This window comes from Triturus cristatus, chromosome 11 (genome assembly GCF_964204655.1).
Source record: "Triturus cristatus chromosome 11, aTriCri1.1, whole genome shotgun sequence".
NCBI lineage: Eukaryota > Metazoa > Chordata > Amphibia > Caudata > Salamandridae > Triturus > Triturus cristatus.
In genome coordinates, this window is record NC_140594.1 from 634874388 (window position 1) to 634893963 (window position 19576).

The 19576-nt window shown below is 43.7% G+C and overlaps 1 long non-coding RNA gene across 1 annotated transcript in view; it reads right to left on the bottom strand.

Moving 5' to 3' along the window:
• Positions 1–433: 433 nt before the first annotated feature.
• The window catches only part of LOC146785214 (uncharacterized), a 99835-nt gene continuing 80692 nt past the window's right edge, over positions 434–19576 (bottom strand). The window contains exon 2 of the long non-coding RNA XR_014970588.1: positions 434–1348. This is a non-coding gene — a long non-coding RNA (uncharacterized LOC146785214). The remainder of the gene's footprint in view (positions 1349–19576) is intronic.

Below are 19576 nucleotides of genomic sequence, written 5' to 3' on the forward strand. Positions count from 1 at the left end.
AGCTTTCTCAGTACTGTCTGAATTAACCTGCCCTGTCCTATCTGCATGTTTCTACCATTGTGGGATTGTTTGCCTATGTATGTGTGTTAAAGTGTGTTTCAGAAGTTCTTACAAAAAGAGTACTGGTATAGCCCATGCTGAATTACTGCAGGGTTGCATCTTACTCCTTTGGCGGTCCATGTAATATACCGTTGAAGGGGCTGGCCTGGTATGATGTTTCTTATTTCAGTGATAGTACTGAAGACCCAAAGAGAAGGATGATAAGACGAGATGTGGCAGCAGACTAGGAAAAACGGTACTGTCGCTCAGTTACAACCCGCGGCGTGGCCATGTTGGGGCGAGGCTGGACTTCAATGTGTCTCACTGTCAAAACGGGCACGTGCGTTATGGGGGCAAACATCATATTTCCAAATCAAGGGGTCGACTTTCTCGCTTTTTCCCAAGTTGGAATAAATTTAATGCATTTTATTTGTTTTAAGGTCAATCGAAAACATGGAGATGAAACATCACAATAACACATCAAATGCTATTCATGGCCAAACAAGATGAACGTGTGTATGTCTGAGGCGGCACAATAAAGTGTTTAGGCAAAGAGTTCAAGTATGTATATATGAAAGCACACATTGCTAAACTTTAAACGTGGTGTTATAAAAAGGTAGTGCCCTAAAAGCTTATTTCACGACTAATTTTAATAATTTCTAATACAAATAAACACTGAGATGAGGTGACTACCAATCCAATTTGGCAATGTGACTAAACTAATATATTGATTTCTAGGTGAAGTGTCTTAATTCAGTTGCAGAGTACTGAAGGGCGGATATGGAGCTGAAGTGCATCAAAGGCCCCAGTCATAGGGATGGAGGTGATGTCTGGAAACATACTTTGTAAATAATGTTCTAAATATGTAGGATGACTGGGGCAAAGGAGTTATTGGATCGACTTTGCTGAGCTTGTTGCTTGTACTTCAGATATCTTGCCACTGATGGTGCCAATGTGCTGATGATTAAGAGATTTGCCATTTGATGCCTCCTACAGAAAACTGCACATGCCAGTTTATTACTATATCCTCATATCTTCTGATTTTGTCTTAAGTTTTCATCATTTATTCCTTCAAGGTTATGTATTGTAGGGCTTATTTGAGGCATAGCTGTAGTACATCTCGCTGTTGTAGTACTGGTACAACTCTCCATTCTCCACATGCTTGTCCATGACAGCCTTTACCACTCGCCCCCTGGCAGTCCAAGAATCATAAGAATGCTTGACTTGGGCAGGATTCCAACTTGCTCCAACGTTTCAGCATCGTCTTGAAGTGGCTTGTTTGCAAACACAAGGCGAATGTCCCCAATGTCTGCAGAAAACATAAGGACACGCTTAATAGGCCAATAAATATACAAGAATCTGAAAGTGAGAAACAATCAAAAGAAAGAGAAAAAATGCACCCTGTACGTTCTATACTATATATGAGAACTTGAAGGAGTAACTTTGCATATGTACATATGTTATGCCTGCTTTAATTATACATGCACTATGCTTCAATGATACATTGACTATGGTGGCGCATTTGCTTGTGCATGCTTGAGGCCACTAGCAAAGGCAAAGACATTGAGGTAAGGTCGTGTTACACTTCAACATTTAGCCTCTCCCACCGCTACCCATTTAATATAGATAGCACAGTGTGTATTCATTCTCATTCATATTCATTCTCGCTCTTTTTTTTTTTTTGTGGGGTCTATGTGTGGATACCTGCCTTGTGGGGACTAACCTTTCCCAATGTGTTTAAGATATACTAATTGCAGAAAAATGTTTTTTTTTAAATCATTATACAGGATCCTGCTTCAAATATAGCTTAATTTAATCACGTGCACAGAAGCATCATTGTGGGGACTTGAACACGTGTTACTATCCTTGTGAGGACTTGCTTCAAAATTGTCTATTGTGATTAAATGCATTCATGAACAAATAGTCAAATGTTTTATTTCAATACAGGCCTTACATTATATCACAGATTATTCATATATGAATAGCTGCTTGTGTCATCGGGCCCACCTACGGTGGCTTTTAATAAGTATGAATTTCTCACTAGAAAAATGTAGCAGAGCAAGTCCACCTAATTATACTTACATATATTTAACACATTTTCAGAGAGAAACAAAGAGTTAAATGGTATGAAAAAAGAAAATAATACCTAGACAAACCAATTGGCAAGCTAAAAATCATGCAGTGTGGTCAGGTGAGATAGCCAGGGCCAGATTACCAAGATCCATTTGTGAGACGGTGGGTTGGTATATGCTGTCCACTAATTAAAGTGGGTGCCTTGTACCAGGCCACACGACCCTGATGTCTGAGGTCAAAGATAATCTTTATTGAAAACTATCCTAGTGGTAGCTATTTAGAGCATCCTTCAGGCTTAATTTTAAAGAATGTAAAGCAGATTGTTTTACCAGAATATCACCCCCTAAATGATTAAATGAAAGGAGAACCACACAGTGTTTATATAAAAATATGTATTTATTAATATAACACTCTCTATGTGAGACTAGGACACAAAACACACAATACTGAATCGATAGAACAGTCGAAAATAGCACAATACACAGAGGGCTCCAGGGGGAGACCGGACCATATACTAAACAAAATGGTATAACAACAATGACTTCAATAGTCACAGTGCCTAGAGCACGTAGAATCGCTGGGACCCCAAGAAACCACTCAGAGGAGTGACACAGGGAGCCCACGGAGAACGGGTGCAGTGTGGGAACACAGACGTGTGCTCCGTACAACTCTTTCGGAAAGTCGCGGTTTGAAATTTACATGTTAAGGACACTTCTAAGAGGACTTCGAGCAAACCCTTTGGAACTTAGGAGATTCTAAGGCCAACCCAACAGAGAGTACCAAAGTACCTGTGTTACCTATCCCAGAGGAGCCGGGTGCATAGGGGTCAAGTGGTGTCAGAAACCTTCGTCGTTTTCAACGGAGAGCTCCAAAGAAGTCCTGCTGCCAGGAGGGCGAAGAATGTCCCATTGAATCCAAGCCTGTATTCGAGGTGAGACGAACCTGAAAGCAGAGGGGACAGAGTCTGGGTCACTTCAGGTGACCAGGGGCTCGGTAGTCGAATGCCCACCGATGTCGGGTGCTTCAGGAGTGAAGTAGGGTTGGTTCTCTCTGCAGCCACGGGGACAAGGAGACGTCAAGGATGATCAGAGTCCGTAGGTGAGCTATCCCATGAAGGATGTCGAGAGCTGAGGGGTCGATGTCCGACTGGAGCACCAACAAGCCTTGGCAAATGCAACACAAACGGTCAAAGGAAACAGGTTACGGTGTGGACCAGCAAGGTCCAGCAGACTCTACAAGCAATGGGGAGTCAGGGCACGTCTGAAGCAAGCAGGTAAGCCCAGGAATTATCAAAGTGACCCTCGCCAGCACCCACAGGCCAACAGACCAGGGATCGCGAGGAGACCTCGAGCTAGTCTGCAAAGAACCAGCCCACAGGACACTCGTGGAGTGGAGGCCAGAGATCTTTGGTGCAAATGCTGCTCGAGGCCGGGACTACACGGAGTCCAAAGCATAAGCTCAGGAATTGTCACTAAGCATATGCAACTGCAAAAGTACGTGGTGCACAGGGGTTCGGGTTGCACGGTCCCCACGAGGGATACTGGTCTCAGAATAGCTGAGAGGGCAGATCGACCTCAGTGACCTTCGGGAACCCACCTCCTGTGTTGCTGAAATCTTCAGAGTCCTTAGGAGCTCAGGAAAAGCAAACCAGTCAGATGGGTTAAGGTGCCTGCTTTTGCAGGGGAGTTACACCTTTACTCCAAGGGAGATTCTTCAGTTGTCCAGCGTTGTGCAGGCAGTCGAAGTACATGGTTTCTTCTTAGCAGAATCTTGTCCAGGTAAAATCTAAAGTCCTGTAGTCAGGTAACCCACTATATACCCATGGGAAGGGGTGGAAAGATTCTGTGGAGCCTCCTAGGGGAGGGGCAGGACCGAGGGGTGGCTACACCCACGTCCTTTGTCCAGTTTCACGCCAGAGCAGGAGCAAATGTCTCCTAGAACTGGTTTGAGCTGGACTATGCACAGGGACACCAAATGCGCCCCCAGTGCAGACTTTCTGGCACTCACAGAGTGCACCCACCCAGCCCCAATACACTAAATCCTGTCTAGGAGGTGGTCACACCTCCCTGTGACAGGATGCCTATTGTCATGCCTTCCTCTGCTCGAGCTTGGCTCAGCAGCAGGAGAGCAGAATCGTGTCTGTGGCTGGCAGCATCCATTTTGTGCTACCCAGGTCGAGAAAGCTGGTACTGGTGACACACGGATGTCCCTCTAGAAGGGTGGAATCATACCTCCCACACCAGTTACTGGTGTGGAGGTATGATTCCAAGGTGTTTGACACCAAAACACGACATGTTTCTAAGCAGCCGTTTTAAAGTTAGCATTTACCGCGAGGTTATAATGAACTTAAACATATATGTCTGGCTGCATCACGGACAACCCCAGAGAATGGTCTCCGAAGGCTGCAGAAGGGTTCTGCTCATGCATGGACACCCTCTCACGTATAACCTAGCACCCTGACTTCAGGATTGTTAAGGCCTGCCATAGGGGTGACTGATAGGCATTTAAGTGTAGTGATTTAGATAGATATAGTGAACCTATATCTTAAGTAAGTGGTGCAAGCACCAGCTTACACAGTCTGCAGTAGCAGGCTGGTCGGGGTCATTTGAATGGCCTCTTAGGGTGGCATAATACATGCTTTAGCCCATGGGAGGCCTCTTGGTTACCTATGCCCTGGGTACATGGTGTACCATATACTAGGGACTCATAAGGGTACCCCTGTATCCAATCTGGAGTGTACCTAAAGTAAATGCATATCAATTTAAGGGAGAAAGCAGATAGACTGGGGTCCTGGATAGCAGGATCCCAGTCAGACTAGGCCAAAAACAGTGTGATATCAGTAAAATGTGGGGGTAACCATAAGAAGCAGATACTACTCTCCTACACCATTTTCGTAAACTTCGCACCAAGACATAATCTTTGCATGACTAGAGATGATATGTAAGTATAATAATGTTCAAGTAATGATATGGACAGTGTGTGATTATGGTGATGGCCAAGTCACCATAGAGATAGTGTGTGATTGTAGTGATGGCCAGGTCACCATAGAAATAGTGTGTGATTAGAGTGATTCTCATGTCCCCACAGAGATAATGTGTGATTATAGTCATGTTCAAGTCCACTCAAAGATAGCATGTGATGATAATCATGTTGAAATACCAGCAGAGATAATGGATGTTTTCAATCATGTCCGGGTCCCCATAGAGATAGTATGTGATTATACTTATGCCCAGGTCCCCATTGAGATAGTGTGTGATTATAACCATTTTAAAATCCCTACAAAGGTAATATTTGATCCTAGTAATGGTCATGTCCCAACAGAGATGGTGTGGGATTATACTGATGCTCAGGTCCCCACAGAGATGGTGTGTGATTAAACTGATGCCCAGGTCCCCACAGAGATGGTGTGTGATTATACTGATGCCCAGATCCCCACAGAGATGGCGTGTGATTACTGGTGTCAATATGCCAGTACTGGTTTAGTTTTATTAAACTGGGGCCAAAAGTAATAAGCCGGTGGCTTTGTTTACGACAGATTGAAGTTATTGCTGCAAATTGTTATTTTTTCCTTCATACGATGCATTACAATAATCTAATCTATGTCTGCAAAGTACAGAAATGGCTGCTCTTCTCCTTACAAGTGTAAGGAGCAGAAGAATAGATTTAAGGTTGTGCATACCAAAGGTAGAAGAAGAGATAACTGAGGAGACTTGAAAATCCATCTTTACCTTAGAATCAACTTTGACTTTGAGGTTTTTCACATTGCCACCTGGAGCAGCAGAGGGTCTGCAGGAGGTGGGCCAACATTTAAATTACCATATGCAAGAGTTTCCCTTAGTAACTAGATTTCCTGTTTTATGCAGGTTAATCTTAAACCAATTTATTTCCATCCACTCATTTAATTGAAGAGCTACTCCATCATGGCCATGGACTTTGAGGGAGTGCCACATTTAGATGAAAATTCAATTGAGTGTCGTCTGTATCAATGGAGAAATAAATCTAAAACATCTGAACATTCAACAACTCTGGTGCTCAAAGATTGGTGGGGTGACCTATATTGGCAAACAGCAATTTTCTGGGTCCTGTCTTCCAGGAAGGAGGACAACCATTCTAATACTTTGTCAGATAGCCAACGGAGGGTAAGACAGGAGATCACGATGTTATGTCCATAGAATCAAATCCCACTGAGAGATGGAGAAAAATTAGGGTACAGTGACTTTCAGCATATGTTGCTATTTGCAGGTCATCTATGGTAAAAAGAAAACAAGCGTTGGAGAAGGATGGAGTGGGACCCTATATCAAAAGCTGCAGATAAATCAAGTAATGTCAACACGGTTGATTTCCCTTGTTCCACAGCCAGTTTGATGGAATCCATTACCTCCACTAAGACAGACTCAGTACTGAAACAATGAATGAGCCTGATTTGGATTGGTGCAACAACTGACCTGGTTCTAAATATTTGGATAGCTCCATGAATAAGCTTCTCTAACACCTTCAACAAAGCTGGTAAAAGTGAAACAGGCCTGGATTTGCTGAGTATGGATCCATCCGCCGAGGGCTTTTTTAAAATGGGTACCAGTCTGGCCTGTTTCCAACAACTTAATTACATCATAATGCGAAACCACTGTCTACATAACTGGAAGTCTCGCTGCTCATCGAGCTGGTACTATTTTGGGAAACCAGAGCGCGTGCTTCCAGGACACAGCATCTCAGTTCCATTCAGAAAGCAAATGTTTGCACTTTAAAGGTAGCGCCTCTCAGCCTAGATACAATGGAAATACCGAGTGCACACATCAAAGGGAGTGCGCCTCACTGTCCCCGCTTTTAGAAATCAGGAGGGCTGTGACTGAGTGAGGAAACTTTGCAGTGGGGCTGCTAGAGCAGGTCTCTTCAAACAAATGTTTGAACTAATAGGAAGAGCTGGCTCAGCAAAGTTGCTTTTCAGTATATACATATATATATACAGCCGCGGATCGTGTAGGGCGTGTTAGTGGGGCGGTGACGTGGCACAGAGGAGGGGCAGGGTGGGGGAGTTTATAACCACAATTCACACTGATATGTGGGGAAACAAGTGAGAAATGTATGTGTTTGGAAACACGGGATATTATCCCCTTATCTAGAGTTGACTTCTCAATAGGTTTCCCTCCATCCTACTTATAATGGTATTATTGTTTGTTCTCCTGAAAGAATATTCAATGTTTTTCTTTTGAACCCTCGCACAAGCTATTGGTGTTATGCTTCATCATCGGGTCGCATCCAGGTCAGGTGTTTGGTGGCACTATTGGCTAAAGTAACCCTTGGAGTGAGTGTGACTACACGGACGTGTCCCACCAGCCCATATACCCTGTTAAAACTTACTATACAGCTAGGAGGGCACCTGTAAATGCCGCTCCATCTGGGGTGCAGGCAAGTAGGCCAGCCTCACCTATTGATGTTTGTATGTTGTCATCTGTTGTGACAATTGACGAATGACAGACCTGACACTATTGACTAAATAGTGACATTAAAACGCATTAGGAAACATTATTAACAATGAGTCCTGACTGTAGTGACCTGGGTCAAGGGGTGCTAGGGAAGTGGAGCCATGAGCCCACCCTGGTCCACATATGAGATTGCCTCATCATGCGTGATTGCGCCCCTTGACCCTGGTCACTACACTGAACAAAGCCCACGACACTTAATGGGCCATGAGGAAGGACAGCAACATGTCGACATAGTATGTAGTGTAAGGGTATGGGGTAGTAACACTCCCCTTTATTTACCTAAGTAATTTGTTCATATTTAACTCATACCAGTGGCGCACCAAACTAAAGTGAAAGCAGGGTGACTATTAGGTATTTTTAATATTTATACTCCATGTCAGGATCAGAACATTATCCAAAGTGCTCCCTGGAAGATAGTTAACCCATCTACTAGGAGCACCAGTATTTTTTACTTAGTACGCATTCTTGCTACACGAGTATTTAATGTACTTCGTTTTAATACCTGGGCTTTGGGGTGTTTGGCTTGCTAATAATTTGGCAAAGCGCTTACTTATCATGTAAATATTACTTCTACAACGTGTTGTCGCCAATATTCTCAGCAGATAACCTTTCAGCAGCCACCAGAAGGACTTCGAATGCTATTCTGATCTATGTCGTGCTGCCCAAAGAGAGATGGAAATCAGCACAAGACATCTGCCATTATTCAGGAAAAAGGTCCTTCAGATAACTTAACTAAATTGTTGGTTGAATCTTCCAAGTGAAATGATCTATTGCTTGTAATAACAATGAGTGTCTAGCTTTTATGGTAGCAATCCAAGCGGTCCATTGACTCCTTCGTGGGAGCAGAGCTCCTCATCTCTTCAGTCATGTCAAGTATGGATTAACAGAGTAAATGGCACTTTAAACTCTGGTAGGAGGTGTGGCATTGTGGCTAGCACTGTCGAGTCGACAGTGTCGACGATGACCCCTAGGCTCAAATCCCGGCGGCAGCTCAACATCCTGTGATTCTGGGCAATAGTGAAATCTTTCTGTGCTTAAAAACAAAAAATAAACTTGTGTAACATAGTCTGGTTCAGCTGTAAAGCGCTGCAGTGCCCCTGGGCCAAGTTTGTGATATAAAAACTTCCGGAAAATCCTGAGGTGGGTCCTACAGGCGAATAGACGTCGGCAGTGTGGGGGAGGATGCCGGAGCCGTCACGCCCCGTTTTTCGCGGGTCTGTAGGGCTTTTGCGTCACCTTTGATTAGGCAATGTTTGATTTTCTGAGCAGAGAAGACTCGCTCACGATGCAAATTTAGGGGGGGTGAGCGCGAAGTGGAGATGAAATCTCTACCGGGGAGGTCCCTCAAGAGCCTGGGTGAGGGGTCGGAGGGGCCGTGGGCATCAGAACGCACCGCCTGGCACCTAGGAAGGAAGCGGGGCACACATCATACAGCTTGGCATTGTGAGGCGCTTTTTACACAGAACGGTGTCATGGGATTTGTGTTTAAAAACCCGCTGTTGCTGGAACTACAGAACTCAAGTAGCGATGTATTTCTGAAGGGGGGAAACATGCAAACGATGGTTAAAAATTCCAGAAAGATGTAAATTGTTCAATTCTTGGTGTCAACTGTCACGCGTTTTCTGCCGGACATGGTATGATCTAGGGCGCTGTTCTCCCTGTTGGTTCTTGTTGTAAAGGGGAAGTTCCTGGAAGCCTGCGGCGGGAGTGAGAGAATAACCCCGACGAAAGGTACAGTTAATAACAAGCTTTGGCAACGCGGCCGCAAAAGTGAATGTGATCGCGATGGCGATCAAGATCAAAGGAAAGACACATAGTGCTGTGCGCGTGCACGTTCACGTGCACTGTAGCTTTAGGCCACGGCAGCACTTTGAAAAGCCTGTATACAAAATGTCTCGGCCAGATCAGCGCAAGCGCTGGATCAGGCGAGACCTAAAAATGGGTAGTCCATTGATATTTGGGTGAAAAACAGTTTTGACACCATCAATGATATGATTGCCTTCTGGATATGGGGACACTTGAGTGGCCACAAGATTTATAGGAGCTTAATGACAGCCGGTAGGAGGGTGATGGTTCTGTCATTACATAGAACGTTGGGGTACAGATTGGGCTTTTTAATTAGTGGTTTTACTATGCTTCAATTTCACCTGAACAATGCCAGATGCTAAGGAGGATTTCATATGTGGTTTTGATAAGGTCCAGAGGTTTATTGAATAGTATTCAGATAGATATTGAGTATAAGAGACGTGGAAATCAAAAATAATTGCTGTTAGCATGAGCTGAAGCCATCTTGTTTGCCGCATCCATTTTGTTAGCCTTGTGATGCCGTCTTCACTGTTGCCTGCCTTTCTATTCTGCTTGAGTCATCAGCTTTAGTTAACTCCTTCTATTCTAAGCTCAAGCAATGTATGAGCTCAGAAAGGCCTGTAGCTGCTAGAATACACCTGTTTGAGAATGTGACTGTCTATCATATCCTACTGATGTATGCAGTTCTGTTCCCCCTCCCACTTTGCTGACTAAGTGATTACTTATCTGCTCATGTCTGGCTGTAACTATTCCTGTGTATGCTTGTACCTTCTATTTGTAACTACATGCTTTCCAGTGCAGAAAACACAGTATATAAGCACCATGGTCTGTGTATTCAAGCCACTACCTCCTGGAACACTTGAGGGTGTTGTATGGACGTGGTCTCACTCATGAGTGAATAAACTTGTTATTTTGAATTCCAGCTTAAGTGCCAATCTCTAGTTTGTTAGTCTAAGGACCCGTTTACAGAGAAGGGTGAACCCCTGCACCCGTGGGCCCCTAAAATGGCTAATTTCCACAGTTTTGCACCCAACTCGTGGGGCTTATCGGAGACGCGGCCGTCCGAAGGAGTGGTCTTGACGGAGGACAGGAATCTTACTGAGGAGGTACCCTGCGCGAGGAGACCCTTTGTCTTTGCAGACCGAAGTGCTTTTCCGTTTTTCCCGTTCTGATCCTCCAGGTGGTGGCCGGTCCCGACTGGGATCTCCTTTGGCGTAAGTATTGCAGTGACCATTAGGTCGACCCAGAGCTTGGCAGGTGGAGGTTGAAAACTTTGGTTTGGTGAGGTCGCTGAAGCTACACTCTAGTTTTGGATTTACTTGGCCAAGATTCTGGTTTTGTTTGTTTATTGCAATAAACGAAGGCAGGTAATGAGGAGATTTTTCTCTACTTTTGATTTTTTTGGGATAAATACTATTTTACTATAATATTATATTTTACTATACTATTTTTGACATGCCTGCTCTTAGCACACTTCGTAGAATGTGTTGCTGACTTGGAGGTACCAATATGGATCTAGAAAGTAGTCAGCTGGCTCCCCTAGAGGGGACACCTAATAGGTTTATGTATATTAAATATGGTATTTCTTCCATAATGTATAGTGCACTATGGAACAAATATACGAAAAAGGATCCTGATCTACGATGGCCAGTATATGAGTCATTTGATTTTAAAAAGATTCAGTATGTTGAGCTGTGTCTGTTTAAATGAAAGAGTCGACTAGATATGTTTGATTGCAGTGGCGGCTGGTGACATTTGAAAGTGGTGGCCGTAAAATTATTCTCATACTGCACCGTAGCGAGCGAGCCCGAACAAACTAAGGAGGGCTTTTGAAAAAAGAGTGGCCAAATGGTGCATTTTCAAGCAAATTTGAGAAAGCAGGAAGGTTAATAAAGCAATTGTGAAAGTGCAGTTATTTCATTATTAAAGAGATGTAATATAACAGGTAGCTTATTCAGTATAGGCAGCTGCTTATTCAGTATAACCACAGATCTTCATAACAGACTTCGAGATACAATGCATTTCTGAGTACCTCACAGATGTTTTTTATTTAACAAACAACTAAACATCTAAACATCATGTGCATTTTGTGATCTGCATCAGGTACATGTTCTTTGCAGCAGGTACATTCACCTTCTGCGCTACCTTTCCATGATTCAAAACTTCCACAGGCAAAACTCTGATCTCTCTCTAGGAAAAACAGTAACCATCAGCGTTATCAGGACATTTTTATTGTTTCTGTGAATAAAATCAATCTAGCCACTTAGCGAACACTCTGAATTGCTTTATTTCGTTTTTTATTTATTTTTCATAGTTTGAACCTTTTATTCCCAAAGCGCACTGTGAAAACAAAAATGTTGACCTCCCCCTTACTACTACAAGGAGACTGAGGCCTGTTGCTATATAACAGTGTCGTAGAAATAGCTCTCTTTCATAAATGAGCTCTTAAAACTAATCACAACCAAAATAAAATTAAATTAAATCAACCTCTTACTTCCCACTGACACCACCCTGTTAAGAAACGTTCATACCGGGTTAACTATATCTTCCGATTGGAATACTTCTGAAGTGCCACATATAACCCCAGCTAATGACCTCCTTGTGAAGCTTAGAGTCCAAATTCAAGCTTCAAAAGGTCCAAAGGTTCTGAAATGCACTTCCATACATTTTGACATTTTCCTCCCTAATTAATATCCCATTGCTCCAGTCTGCGAGTCAGAGTGCTGTGAGCGCAACCGTGGCAGAGCTGCCGCTGATTGGTGTAACACTGTACAGCAAAGCACAGATTGCTGGCCATTCGTGTATACATCAATAGTGCGCAGTATAGTGCAGCGCAGCAAAGCAAATAAAACACCACAAAGTATAGTGTAGCAAAGCACAGCACAGTCCAGCAAGCCTCAGAACTGTGGAGCAAACATAAGTGCACAACGTTACCGCTCAATACAGTACAGAAAACTATAGCATACAACAGTGCAATACAGTGCAACATAGCACACGACAAAAGCACAAATCCGGACATCTGATTCAATACGGGAAACCCCTTGGCACTCGATTAGAGCAGTAAACATCAAAGCAGAATATAACATAACACAACAATACACAGCACATTAAAGTACAGCACTGTACGCAATGCAATGCAAAACAGCAGCGCTTAATAGAGCACATCCTTATTGAACCCTTCCACAATAGGTAAATGTCTTTAGGCCTATTGCCCTGCATGTTCATGATTGGTGGCTTTGGTGTTGCTTTCTCTATATATGTGAATTTATGGGAACTACGTCTCATGTGCATAGATTATGTGTCTGTGCTAGAGCATATGTATTGGCTATCCCGTTGGTTTTCAGGACTGGCTTGACAGTGCAGCTGTCTGAAAGACCTATTGTTACCAATTCTTTAAAATGCACAGTGTACTTTGCCTCTATTCATAGGAGTGTTACTCTTTCATGTCGTCTGTTGGCTGTTTGTCACAGTCTCCTGTGGAGTACCTAACAATGTAATGCGTGACAGATTAATTTACATATGTACAAGAAACTTAATTATCATACAATACATTATTTGCATTGTATACAGAAAATAGTTATTTTTCTTTTGTTTTTTCCCGCTGTATCATGTTTTTCAAGTTTTGGTCAGGATTCCTCGGTATGTTTTTCCTGTCTGTTTTTCCCTTTGTTCGCCTGTAGCTTTCAAGTTACCTGTGCTTGCATTTTATTTTCCTATTGTTTTCTCAGTTTGAATGTTTACATTGCTTTCTCCGTTTGTCTCCTCTACATTGGTTGTCTTTATCTATGTTTTCAGGTATCAAAGCTGTGCCAAAGGCAATAGGATTAGCTTTAAAGAGCATTGTATCCATATTTTGCACATTAAATTCAGAGCTATTAGCTTTTTCAGTGCTCGATTAATTCATCGTTACCTTCTGCATTAAAGAGAAGTAAACTCAAAATGAATACCCCTTTTTAAAAAGAACTACCAGGTACCCCATTCTAAACCTTCTGACATGTTCAGAAGAAGCAATATATTTTTCACAACTTTGAAGCTTCCCTTGGTAGACGACAGCGAAAGTGTGTATGATGGCTTTTTTACATTAGGTGAGGGGAATTAAATATCCAATAACTTAATCAAATAAAGCCGCGTGGTACGGGGCAAATGCCAGTCTCCACAGTTCAGCTGATTTCGTTCAAATTGTACACAATTTACATTTGAGAAAAATGAATTGGCGCTTTTTGCTAAACCAATCGTTTTTTTATCTATATTGCCATTTTCCTGACATGATAATCTGACTTTAAAAACAAGATGATAAATGTGGTAACAATGAGCGCTAATATGAATTCTAACAACTCTTTATAGATATGGATTCTCCTAAGGTGACCATTCTTTTGAAGTTCCGCCCTCGTCCTGATATTTGTACAAGTATTAACTGCCAACAATGCCTGGTTGAAAGAGGCTGGGGCGACCGTGCAAACAACAGCTCGGCACTTTGTCTGAATCGTATTTCTGAGCCTGCTGACATGACAGGAGCATCGTGTCATGCAGTGTCTTCCGCGTATGAAGGCCATGGCAGATGAACAATATGTGACGCAGAGTGTGCGCTCAGCTAGTGTTGCATCTGGACAAACAGCACTAAAACTGTTTCACAGTGTGAAAGATGATGCCTGCAAGTATAACATTTTATTGTAGGAGGGAGCTTACCTGGTTGAATGCTTTTTGCAGAGCTCTTTAACTCGGCCCAGGAATGTGGTAATTCGGTTTCAAGTGCTCTCTAAGTGCCCCTACCTCCGTACCCTTCACGAGAGCTGTGTTGGGCAGGGTGCAGTGTCTTTGATGAAAGCACTGCCTGGTTATTCGCGCCGGGGCTTCTAAACTCCCAAGTGTGGGATTTTGGGAGTAAAAGAGGCCTTAATCACCAATTTATGTGTACAGCGGACCGATGACACAGGCGGTTTGGCGAGAGAAAAGTTAGAATGCCGTTACTTTTGGGGCTGAGCTTGGCAGGGCCTCCCTCCAAGAGCCTGGGTTTCGGGTCAGGAATGTGAGAACTCTTGACTCCCCAGACTTTGCACGCTGTGTGACCTTGTGCTGTCGTCCTGAGCGAAGTATGGAATTGCGTTGGGTGCCAGCAAAAAATCCAGGTGGCATACGCGCATACCCTCCCAAACAGCACCAAACATGCGCACTGGGGCAGAAAACTACAAACAAACCACTGGGAGGATGTAATTTTAACAAAAAGGCTGGAATAAAAGTGAATCTATTAGCATTTCAACACTGGTTTGTTTTTTTAATATGTTCCGGTTGCTTGGCTACACTTACTCTGTTGGTATTCTACTCTGATTTAAAAGTATGCCTCGTGCTGAATATGTATAGTAGGTATGAAAATTTATCAAGGGGGCACATTTGACTGAAGTCATTGTAGGAATAAGGTGACCTAGTGCTCTGAACCTGGACTGTAATATTGAGTGTATGCATACTGACATGCTGAAGGGTACTGTGCCCCAGGCTTACTTGTTTACCAAGATATTTGAAGTTTCTCATAGAAATCCGTATGCTTTAAAATGTTCCTAATGTACACCCCCTTAGGTCCTGAAAGCGACTTTATACTTTTTTCATTTCAAGAAAATATGAACCATACGAGCATATTCTGTAGTCTGTGACAAAAAGCAGTGGCGTAGTATGAGTCCCAGGGGCCCTAATGGAGGCACAGTAAATGGGCCCTTCTATGCCACCATCGGGTAGGAAGTAATAGCAGCAATCAGCGAGAAGTGGGACCTTCAAACCCCTGGGCCCCGGTGTCACTGCACCTGATTTACCAATGAGAGCTGCGCCCTTGACTTGCGAGTGTTTCCATTACGATATCGCACAAATCATGATCGATATTTGTTGCCCTTGAAGTACAGGAAGCGTGCGCCGGAAATTGGATTGGCCAGCTCAGAATATGCAAATTGAGGTACACTTACTTCGAGCCGAGGCTGCCTTTGTGAACCGAAGCTTGGCCACCCCTGACCTATTTGTTTTTTACTACACGTTCGCACCCCGCATTTCAACTCGGAAAAACCTGGACCTTGTCTTGCACACTTGTGTTTACTGGTTGTACTGCAGGCGCCACGTGCCTGCCTGCTTGAGGATGTTAAAGTTGAAAGTGTCACACAGGAAGGACGCGTGATTAGGGAAAGAGGGTCGCATACAGTTGCGGCCGGCATGACTGGGGTGTACGCGCGGGGGGGGGGGGGGGGGGGGGTGGAATATTTAATTAAATAAAATAAAAACAAACTTACCAGGATAATTCATCTCCTCCACTGGTCCTACGTCTCTGAGTCCTCTCATGACAAGTGGCAAATCAAAAGACTAGATGCGACTGGGAGCGGCTGCTCGGCGATATCCTGCCATTTGACAGGGCATGGGGCAACAGTACGTCACCGCCCGAGCAGGATCGTATCTACAGACTCCAGCACTACACTAGGCATGTGCAGCATACCTAGTGTAATGTCAATGGAGTGGGGTGCTGAAATAAAAAGCGCTCTGCTCGCAGATGCGCAGAAGGAGTCCACTTCTGGACTCCTGCTGCTCTGCCTGCGTGCGTGCGCTGTACGTTCATTGTTGAAGGACTCATGCGCAATTGAGGCTGTGAAGCAGCTGCCAGCACAGGCCAGAAATGTAAACAGACGTATTGCGTATGCCGTCTGCTTACATTTCTTGCTCCCGTGAGCAGTTTTTCTTGTTGATTTGCCAACTGGGGCGCTGCCCCGACGCCCCTATGGACCAGCCGCCACTGTTTGATTGTGTACGAATGTGGGAGAAAGAAGTGAATGAGAGAGTGAGGAGAGAAGAAGCTATAGCAGAAAAAGAACAGCGCAAATTGATTTATGACAAAGCATTGGAATTGAAAAATAAAGAGATGAAGGAACTAAAAGAGAAAGAAGATAGGGAGCGTCATTTAGAGGTATCTGGCTAGTACCCTGTTAGGTGCCCCATTTATCCCATACTTAATAGACCTCAAGATGATTTTATTTTGTTAGACAGACCTCCGCCCCCGTATAAATTCCCTAGTGCCCCTGAGAATGAAGGTTCTGATGAGGAGCATTTTTCTTCAGAAGTGAAAGATATGGATAAACGAGACGGGCGGACAACTCGCTCTATTTTAACTACTGAATGCAAGGCCACTCATAGAGCCGCTGCCCGTAAAGCAGCTCGTGGGAGTGCCTCCGCCCCAGACCTCATAGCAATGGTTCAGCAATGGTCAGATTTAGAGCAGTGATATTTTGTAGAGACGTTTACTTGGGAAGTAATACTCAGCTTTAGAAAACATTCCGGTGCTCTAGAGCCCTCTGATATAAATTCTGATTATAAAGAGTTAAGTGATGGCACCTTTCTTTTTTCACAGGTGTCCGACTTAATTAGGCGAGTGGTTAAATTGCGCATTGACACATTCCATTTGCGAGAAGAGAAAAAGGCAGTTGGTAAAGCTACAGCTGAGCAAACAGTTCAGATCCCAGCGCGGCAAGAAGAAGCGACAGGGACAGATAAAGACACTAGTAATCCTGTAGTTACTGTGAAACCGATGCATTAAGCTGCGCCTTTGTATGTTCCTCCAAAGGGAGCGGGAACAAGTGACGATAAAACTTCAGATAATGCAAAGGGATATTTTATTTATAATTGGGTCAATACCCCTTGGAGTAGAGCAGACGTTATGGCTCTTAAACCTGCATTGCCTGATCCGCGCAAAAATCCAGCTGTTTTTTTATGAAGAAGTAGAAGGAGCTATTAGCTCCTGCACTATGACGTTGCCTGATATTGACAAGTTCTTTGGACTTATTTTACCCCCTCATATGTGGAGATCAATTCGGAAGGTAGATGATAATGTAGCTTATGGTGATTCTTGGGTGCATTTAAAGGAAATAGATGCTGATAGAGAGCCTGCACAGAAACCACAACAGGTGATATTAGATCTTCCCAAAGCCATTGTAACTAAGTTGAAAACTCTTATACCCCCTAAGAAAATAGATTGCACTACATTAGCGTCTTGTAAGCAGAAAGTGGATGAGTCAGTTTCTGATTTCTTTACACGATTCGAAGAGACATTCCATGACTTTAGTGGGCAGTCATTGACAGATGACACGGGTAAGCATCTGTTAATCGACAAATTTGTCGATAGCATGTTGCCAGAAATAGCTAGTCGTCTAAAGGCCAGTGAGAGTTCATGGACTACGTCTTCCCCTGTCTCTCTTTTGACTATGGCCCAGTGTTATGATCGTCAGGAATTGGAAACCAAAGGCAAGGAGGATAAAAAGGTTAAGGAATTAAAGACGAAAGTTCTGTTGGCTCAAGTCTATGGTCCCTCATTTAGAGGCAGTGGTAGAGGTGGACGTGCGATGTATCACCCTGGTGTGCCCCCTTTCCCTCAAGCAACTTTGTCTTCTGATCAGTGTGCATATTGTAAAGAGATTGGACATTGGCGTTCTGAGTGCCCCCATTTGCGTGGTCAGCAGTATCAGAGGGGTAGAGGAAGTATGAGAGGCCACCCGGGAAACACAGGAAATAGGGGAGGCGTGGATAATCGTACCAGAATTGAGGCAGTTGAACACAATCCTAATTCTTTTAATATCTTTGATAGGCGACACCAAAACCAAATGTCTGATTATGCAACTGATGGTCCTAAGGATTTTGATTATGCATAGGAATGCCTAGGATGGGGTAAGGAACCAGTTGAGTCCCCAGTAGATCAGAGGGATCCCTATGTCGATGCAAACGTCTTGGGCTCTACTGATCACTTTCTGGTTGATACAGGAGCTACTCGTAGTGCTCTGTCTAAACAATTGATACCTAGGGCTCCCCTGTCTGGCACAACGATAACATCGATAGGATTCTATGGGACACCTTCCCTTAGCCCACTGTCACAACAACTTGCATTTAATCTTGATAAATTCACTGCCACATGTCCATTTCTGCTTTCCCCAAACACGCCGGATACCATCGTGGGTATCGATATGCTTAAACATTTTCGTGCTACAATACGTTGTGTCCCAGAAGGTGTGCATGTCATTTTAAAGAACAACTATCCAATGGTTGAGAGGTCTTGTCTTATTAAAGAGGATACTGCTTTGGCATCGCTACCTAGTACCTTGTGGGCTACATCAGACACCGATGTGGGTCTAATGGTTATCCCACCAGTACATATTCAAGTGAAAGAAGGTGTTTCATTGCCCCGATTGCCCCAATATAAAATCTCTCGAGAAGGTGAAGAAGCATTGATACATATTGTTCAGGATTTGATCAGAGTGGGGGATGTGGAAGAAGTTCCTTACAATACCTGTAATAACCCTATTCTTCCCATTTTGAAAAAAAACTGATTCTAAAGTTTATAGATTTATCATTGACTTGAGAGTGGTCAACAAGATAGTAGTGCCCCAATATCCGGTAGTTTCCGACATCACAACACTTCTTACTATGGTTCCTCCTACTGCAACTACATTCAGTGTGATTGATTTAAAGAATGCTTTCTTCTCTAAACCTATTCATCCTGACAGCCGTTATTTGTTCGGCTTCACTTTGAATAATCGCTCATTCAGATTTTGTAGAGGTCCACAAGGGTATACAGAGAGTCCTAGCATTTATAGCTAGGCGTTGAAAAGGCAGCTTGATTCTTTCCCTGTGTCAAAAGGGGTGGCTTGTATTCAATATGTCGATGACATCTTGTTGGCTGCTGATACCCCTGAACAGTGTGAAGAAGGAACACAGTTATTGCTATCATTTCTTGCATCTCATCATCACAAAGTCTCTCGGAGGAAATTGCAATATTGTAGACAGAAGGTTACCTACTTAGGTCACCTCCTGTCTAAGGAGGAACGTGCACTCACACCAGATCGCATTCAAGCTATTTTAGACACGCCTGTGCCCCGTACTCAGAAGGATGTTCGTGCACTGATTGGTCTTACTTCTTTCTGTAAGCAGCTTTTCCTACATTGTTAAGCCCTTGTTAGCCCTTTTGACTAAAGACACTCCGATACCCCTCTCATGGACTACTGAATGCCAGAATGCTTTTCAACAGTTACATCAAGCTCTTTGTTCTGCACCAGTATTAGGAATTCCAGACTACACTAAGGCCTTCACACTCTATGTACACGAGAGGGACGGTTGCGCTCTCTCGGTTTTAACCCAGATACACGGCGATAAGCAGCGCCCTTGTG